Below are 8,611 nucleotides of genomic sequence, written 5' to 3' on the forward strand. Positions count from 1 at the left end.
GTAACGCGTAAAATGGAAACAAGTATTCGTGGGTCGAACAGCCTGGTCGATCGGACGGTAGGTTTGATCGAATCGGTTGTTCGTTCGGTTTGACAGTCCGTTCGGACAGCCTATTTGGTCGGCCGGTAGGCTCGATCGGGTGGACTGTTCGAGTCGATTGTTTCTTCCTTTGAGTAGGATGTGTTTGTGTATGATGGCTTGTCCTTTTGAAGTTTTCGTTGTAGTATTTGAGAACACTAAAGTTTCCTTACCTTTCAGGTCGGGCGATCGAACGGCCTGTTCGATCGGCCGGCTTAACCGATCGGTTAGGTACTTCAGTAATGGGTTCTCAGCAAGATGTCACCTGATCGGACGGCATGTTCGATCGGGTGGCACTCCAATACTCCGAACAAGTTGAAAATCGATTAAGTGTTAAAGCATAGTATCTCATGATCCGAAGAGTAATTTTATCAAACAGTCGTTCGATCGAACATCACTTCGTTCAATACCATACTTCATGAAATTGTCAAAGTGTGGGACCATGTGCTAGCCGATCGGCTGGCCTGGTCGATCAGCTGACATGTCCGATCGGTTGGGTTGTTCGTTCGAACAGCCTGTTCGATCGGTCAGCATCCTGACCTGGTCGGCCTGTTCGTCTAACACTTGCCTGTTCTGATTCTTTGACGTTATATCGAGGTAATTCGACAACGAGTTGAACCATGGAATCTTCATTCTTAGTTGTTTCCCCTGCTCGGACAGGAATCACCCAAGTCCGGTCGGTGAACGGTTCGGAACGGTAGTTCAACGTTTAACCCGAAATCGGTGAACCTCGTAGATGGAATCCGAATCTTGAACCATTAGAATGATTAGTGAGTTGGCTCAAGCTCCGTTTCTACCGGTTTGAAGGCATTGAGTGTAAAAGAGTTGAAAGAAAGTTGGAAAATCCTTCTTTCAATCCTCCACACCATGCAAGTGTTCAGATCTGTGATGGATCTTAGTTTGTCTATGTGGAAATCAGCTAGATCCAAGTGATTCTTGGTGGATTGAAGCCAAAACATGGAGTTCTTGAAGAACACCATGATGACATCATCCTAGAACGCTTAGATCTTGATGATTTCACGGTTAAAAATCAAGATTTGAAAGGTACAAAGATGAAGAAGTGTGCATGGATCAAGAAAGTACAAGATCTAGGATGAAATCTTAACGGGATTGAGAGAAATCTGAGAAATAGTGAAGAACACGAGCTGGTCGGTCAGAGAGTTTCCAAAAGTGGAAAGAATGACAATGACAGGGCTATTTATAGGCTTCCCAAAGAGGTAAGGGCTGGCCGATCGGCCAGGCATCCCGATCGGACAGCCTGCTCGATCGGACAGTCCGTCCGACCGGCTGGGCTGTTCGATCGGCTGGAGCCTGATCGATCAACAGCCTGTTTTGGGCGTTTGGTGCGACGATTTCTGATATTTTGATTTCGATTTTAGATGATACGAATATGATAGAGTTCCCTATTCAAATTACTTTTAGTCCCAACTACTATATCTACATACAAGCATCTATATTCCATATTCGATTCCGATTTCGATCGCGATTGAGTTCGATTGAGTTTCGAGTTTCGATTCGATTGATCACCACACATAACATGAAGTAAACACGCACAAGTAACACATAAGGTACACACACTCGTATAACACCAAAGCTGCACAATTCGAGTTTTCAGGTTCGATTGATGATTCGATTATCTTGATTATTGATTGATTGACTTTATCGCATTATTACTTCCTACTATTCACAGTCGTAAAACGTTTCATGTCGATTAAACATTCGATTGCTTCGATTCATTTGATTAACAACACTTACTCCACATAATACAATTAAAACAATCACAAATAGACTAATTACAGTCAAAGAAGTCAAACTTGACTTTGACTTTGACTTTGACATTCGAAAACATGGGGTGTTACAACCTCCCCTTGTTTAGGGAATTTCGTCCCGAAATTAGGCTGAAAGTTGTACAGCACCGTGAATCATCTTGGAGCACTTTATCTCTCTAGACTGTCATGTGAACAACTGCGGGTACTTCGTCTTCATGTCGCTTTCGAGTTCCCAAGTGAACTCTGTGCCTCGTTTGCCTTCCCATCGGACTTTCACGATAGGGATGCACGAGCATCTGAGTTGCTTGGTTTGGCGATCCATGATTTCGACAGGCTTCTCCATGAAGTGCAGCATTTCGTTTCGTTGACTTGAAGGTCGTCAAGAGGTACAATCAGATCATGGTCAGCTAGGCATTTCCGGAGGTTTGACACATGGAAAGTCGGGTGGACGTTACTAAGTTCTTCCGGTAGTTCGAGTCTGTAGGCGACTTTTCCGATCCTTTCCAGAATCTTAAAAGGTCCAACATATCGAGGCGCTAGTTTCCCTTTCTTGCCGAATCTGACCACACCCTTCCATGGTGATACCTTTCAACGTCAAATTCAAGGGGTTTGCGTCTTCTATCGGCGTAACTTTTCTGTCTATTCCGGGCTTTCGACAAGTTATCTTGAATTTGGAGGATTTTGTCAGTCGTTTCTTGTAGAAACTCGGGACCGGTTAATTGCGAGTGACCGATCTCGTGCCACACAATAGGTGATCGACATCTTCTTCCATATAAAGCCTCGAATGGTGCCATTTGGATGCTGGCATGATAATTGTTGTTGTACGAGAATTCGACTAACGGCAGGTACTTGTTCCAACTACCACCGAAGTCGTTGACACACGCACGGAGCATGTCTTCAAGAGTACGGATCGTTCGTTCAGTCTGTCCATCGGTTTGAGGATGGAATGCGGTACTTAGATTAAGCGACGTACCAAGAGCCGCCTGAAACGTTTCCCACAAACGCGAAGTAAACCGAGCGTCACGGTCTGAAATGATGTCCCGAGGCGTACCATGATTACAAATGATGTCGTCGGTGTAGATTCGGGCTAGTCGTTCTACCTTGTAGTCTTCCCGTATTGGCAAAAAGTGGGCTGATTTGGTCAGACGATCAACTATAACCCAAATACTGTCATGACCTGATGGCGTGGGCGGAAGTTTGGTTATGAAATCCATAGCTATACTCTCCCACTTCCATATAGGGATTGGTGGTTGTTCGATTAGGCCAGAAGGTCGTTGATGTTCAGCCTTAACTCTTGCACAAGTCAGGCAACTTCCAACATAAAGAGCGGTATCCCGTTTCATGCCCGGCCACCAGTACTTGTAGCGAAGGTCCTGGTACATTTTATCGGCAACGGGATGAATAGAATATCAGGATTTGTGGGCTCCGTCCATTATAATCTTTCGCAAATCGGTCCGCTTAGGGATCCAAATTCGGTCTAGATAATAGAAGATCCCATTCACTTTGCTTACAAGTTGAGCTCCATCGTGATAAATCCTCTCTTTCTTCAAAGTGCGTTCATTAAAGCAAGCATGTTGGGCTTCTTGGATGAGGGTTTCGAGGTCGTGCTGGGCTTGGGTATTGTGAATACTGAGCAAATAACTCCGTCTGCTGAGCGCGTCGGCAACAACATTTGCCTTGCCTGGGTGGTAATGAATCTCGCAGTCGTAATCGCTAAGAAGTTCTACCCATCGGCGTTGACGCATGTTAAGTTCTTTCTGATTAAAGATGTGTTGTAAACTCCTGTGATCGGTGAAGATCGTACACTTGGTACCATACAGGTAGTGTCGCCAAATCTTCAATGCAAAAACAACTGTGCCTAACTCGAGATCATGGGTTGTATAGTTCTTCTCGTGGATTTTGAGCTGACGAGATGCGTAAGCTATAACCTTGTCCCGTTGCATAAGAACACAACCGAGACCAAGGCTGGAAGCATCACAATAGACAATGAAGTCGTTGTTTCCGTCGGGCAATGTGAGAACAGGAGCATTGCAAAGCATATGCTTGAGGGTTTGAAAGGCAGACTCTTGTTCAGTTCCCCAAACAAAAGGCTTGTCTTTATGAGTAAGGGCGGTAAGCGGCACGACGATTTTAGAGAATCCTTTGATAAATCGTCGATAATAGCCCGCTAGTCTAAGAAAAGAACGAACTTCAGACGGGTTCTTAGGCGTAATCCAGCTCTTAACTGCTTCAATCTTCGCGGGATCGACATGAATTCCTTGACTATTAATGATGTGACTCAGAAACTGAACCTCCTCCAGCCAGAATTCACACTTGGAGAACTTGGCATAGAGTTGATTTCTCTGGAGTAGCTCGAGAACCAAACGTAGATGTTGCACGTGTTCGGCGTTCGACTTAGAATAGATCAAGACATCGTCGATGAACACAATCACAAAACGGTCTAGAAATGGCTTACACACGCGATTCATCAGATCCATGAAAACCGCGGGTGCGTTAGTTAAACCAAAAGGCATAACAACGAACTCATAGTGGCCGTATCGAGTGCGAAAAGCGGTTTTAGGTATGTCTCCCTCTTGAATGCGCAATTGATGATAGCCTGAACGTAGATCGATCTTCGAGAAACACTTAGCACCTTGCAGCTGATCAAACAAGTCATCGATTCAAGGTAGGGGATAACGGTTCTTGATGGTTAACTTATTCAACTCCCGATAGTCGATGCACATCCTGAACGACCCATCCTTCTTTTTAACAAAAAGGACTGGCGCGCCCCAAGGAGAGGTGCTCGGGCGAATAAAGCCTTTTTCAAGTAACTCCTGGAGTTGGTTCGAGAGTTCCCTCATTTCTGACGGCGCGAGTCGATAAGGGGCTTTGGCTACAAGGTTAGCTCCAGGAATGAGGTCGATACGAAAGTCGATATCACGACTTGGCGGTAGTCCAGGAAGAAAATCAGGGAACACCTGAGGAAATTCACGGACCACTGGAACGTCTTTGACTTCGGCCTTCTTTTTCTTTTCCTTCTCCGCTACTACAATGTTGGCCAAGAAAGCCATGTATTCCTTGCAGAGATACTTGCTAGCTTGGATACATGACATGAGCATGAGACCTTTCGAAGCTATTTCACCGTACACACATAATAGATCACCATTCGCGAGCGAGAATCGAATCATTTTATCAAAGCACACAACTTCAGCATGGTTTTCACGAAGAAAGTCCATGCCTACTATGACGTCGAAACTTCTGAGCTGCATCAGAATAAGGTCGATTTGGAAGATGTGATTGTTGAGCTCGAGGGTACAATCATGGAGAACAGAGTTAACGGCGACAGTTCTTCCAGTAGCGACTTTGACTTCAAATGACGAGGAGAGATAAGAGCGCTTACGACTAAGGAGCTTCTCGAATTCAAACGACACAAAGCAGTTATCGGCTCCAGTATCAAACAAACATGATGCATAAATACCATTCACAAGGAACGTACCATTAACCACGTTATTGTCAGCCTGGGCTTGACGAGCGTTGATGTTGAAGGTTCTAACACGGGCTGCTTGTTGCTGCGGTTGTTGTTGGGGCTCTTGCTTCACAACCCTGTTCGGGCAAATGTTTGCAAAGTGGTTAGGGTCACCACATGCGAAACAGACTCGAGCATTGACCGTGGGCGCTTGAGCTGCGTGTTGGCCTTGCAGGGCTGGGAGTAGAGCTTGATGAGCAGTGGCAGGAGCTGCGGTGTTACGGGGACCATAGCGACAGTTCGCAGTGAAATGACCGTAGAGGTTACAGTGAGCGCAGAAACGACAGGCGAGTCCCACCTGATGATGATATGAGCATGTCGGGCAGAGTGGGTGGGGACCTGTGTAAGCACGCTTTGCTGGCGGTGCATTGGTCACTGGAGCTGGTCGGTGATGCAACTACTGCTGAGACTGTACGGCTTGCAGAGGGGCAGCAGTAGTTGTGACAGCACAATTCTTGTTGCTGGAGCTGCTGTTGTTGTGCTTCTTCCTTCGACGTGATGACTTGGATGGTTGAGCAGTGGAGTCGGTGGTTGCTGCAGTTGTAGCTTGATGCAAAGACTTGGAGGGCTTATCCCATACACCAGATTTTACTTGCTTGTCATTGATCTCGGCGACAAGCAAGTAAGTCTCCTCAATTGATGATGTCTTGGCGGCGTGAATAAAGTTGGCAACACAATCAGGTAGAGCTCGAATGTACTTCTTGATGGCCATGTCTGGCGTCTTGACTCGATCGGGACAGATAATGCTAAGCTGTTTGAAGCGAGCAGTCAAGGCAGCATTGTCTCCGTCCTTCTGCTTGATGTTCCAAAACTCATCCTCCAGCTTTTGGCGTTCATGGGGAGGGCAGAATCCGTCCATCATGATGGCCTTCAGCTCTTTCCAAGTCAGCTCATATGCTGCATCATTCCCGCGTTTGTTTCGTTCGGCCGTCCACCAGTCTAGAGCTCAGGACTGGAAGATGCCGGTCGCATTTAGGGTACGGAGATTTTCAGGACAGCCGCTTTGGCGCAGAGTGACTTCAACCAAATCAAACCATTGAAACATGGCGGTAGGGCCATCTTCTCTGGTGAATTCTTTTGGTCCACATGCCTTAAACTGTTTGAAGCTGAAAACAGTCTTGTTAGCATCTTTAGGAGCTTCAATTCTCGACTCCTCAGACGATTTGCTGACGTTTTCATAAACATCGCTCACAGCTTTGGCCACTTGCTTGGCGATGATAGTAGCAAGACGACGGTCTCGCTTTTCTTGGCGGGTAAGAGGGGTTCGATGTCCAGATGACGACATAGTCTGCAACAGACATCGTCGTAGGTCTTAGACACAACAATTTGAATCTCACCCCACACGTCTACTACTTACTAAAGCTCAGGAACACGATAAGCACGAATCACATAAACACATAGGCACCAAAATCACATAGTCACAGAAGCATATAAGCATGTAGGTCACAGAATCACAGAAGCACTTAAGCACATACGCATTTAATCACAGAGGCAGTCAGAATACAGAAACCTATCATTTAAAGCTCGCGTGTCGTTCGTATGTATCGGTCGTGTATAGCATATCGGGTAGCAACGTATAGTCGTATAGTATAGCATAATGTCGTCTAAAATTGCAGCGACTTGTTAGCGTCTTGAGATAGGATAGCAATACAAGTCGTGTGTGTCGATCGAAGTGATAGCAAGAATCGAAAAATTCCCAAGAAACTTAAGCACGTAAACAAGTAAATACACATAAAACATGTAAAATCAGCGAATTACCAGAGTCGGCAGTTGCGGGCTTGGAATCGAAACACACAAAATTGAGAAGTAGATTGTCTGCGGCTATTAGACATCGACTACCCGAAGCGATTCGACTATTCTCAATGGACTTGTCGTCACATTTCGACTTTCAGGATTGTGTTTATGCCTCAATTCTTGGGCATTCCGCACGTATTCCCTAAGTCAGAATAAAATAAAATAAAATCAGAACAAGCTGTCAAGGTTAGGGTTTCACCCCTAGCTTAGCAACTTCTTCCTTGTTTTAGCAAAATTTGAGGAGATTATTCATCAAAATATGGATTTCACTCCTGATTTGGTATAATTCTCCTCGTTCATCATTGAAAGTAATGAGGAAATCATTGATAAATTGATAAAATCAGCATTGACCAAACAATTTGGTCGAGAGTTTGCGGTTTTCACACCTAATCCCGACTAAATCGCTTGACTTTATTTGGAAATTCGAGTGCAGTGATAGCGAGAAATAGCTGGGTATAGCACATAAGCTTGGTCTGTTGGTTCCTAACTATAGTCTAGGTCTCTAAGACAGTGACCCGGACTAGGTCGTGTCTAGCCTAATTCCCTATAGTTATGGCTCTGACACCAATCTGTCACACCCCAACCGATGGCGGAATCATCGGGGCATGGCACTGAGCGAAACAGATTGTCCAAAAGTTTCCACAACAACTATCATTACCATTCAGTTTAAATAATACGTCCCATACCGTATCCCAAACAGTAAAACAAATTATTACAGAATACAACTAGTCAAATACTCTGTTCCGACAACTCAGATTCAAATATAAAAATAAATATTGTTTGTTTGCTTCTAAAGACCCCTAGCTTGACCACTACAGACAACTAATTGTTGGGGGGCTCTAGAGCTTTATTCTAGCCTCGCTTCCCTAGCAAGTAAACACCTTAAACACCTATCACATACGTTAAAATAAAGTCAATACATATAATGTAAAGGTGAGCATACAAATTTGTTAATAGCATATAGAGTTCGAAATAGTTTACGCATAACCAGCACGTACACAGAGGAAAACAAAGCATGTTAATTATCGACATGGATCCATCGATACCAATGACTGTGAGTTTACTGCCCGAGGCAGTTCGCAATACATGATTACCACCGTAATCCATGCAAGTAATGGTCCTTAACAACCCCCGTGTGAACGGGTGCTGAGTCCAAACTATAGTACTACGTCGTTAAGGCAGGTAGACAGCATTCCACGTGTAAACATAACAACAAGCATTCATTTAGTCATGTAATACATGCAAAATGGTTAGCGTTAAGTAATTGAGTAGTGTGTTCGATTGTGATTTTAGATAAGTAACGTATGCAACACCCAAAAGTGCTAAAGCAAAAAGGGTTCGAGTATACTCACAGCGGTTGATGGATTGAAGGGAGCGCTTGAGAGTAGGGTTAGCCTGAATAGTTCAATAGCATAATGATGAGTAACGCGTAAAACGGAAACAAGTATTGGTGGGTCGAACAGCC

This window comes from Helianthus annuus, chromosome 9, assembly GCF_002127325.2.
Source record: "Helianthus annuus cultivar XRQ/B chromosome 9, HanXRQr2.0-SUNRISE, whole genome shotgun sequence".
Lineage (NCBI taxonomy): Eukaryota > Viridiplantae > Streptophyta > Magnoliopsida > Asterales > Asteraceae > Helianthus > Helianthus annuus.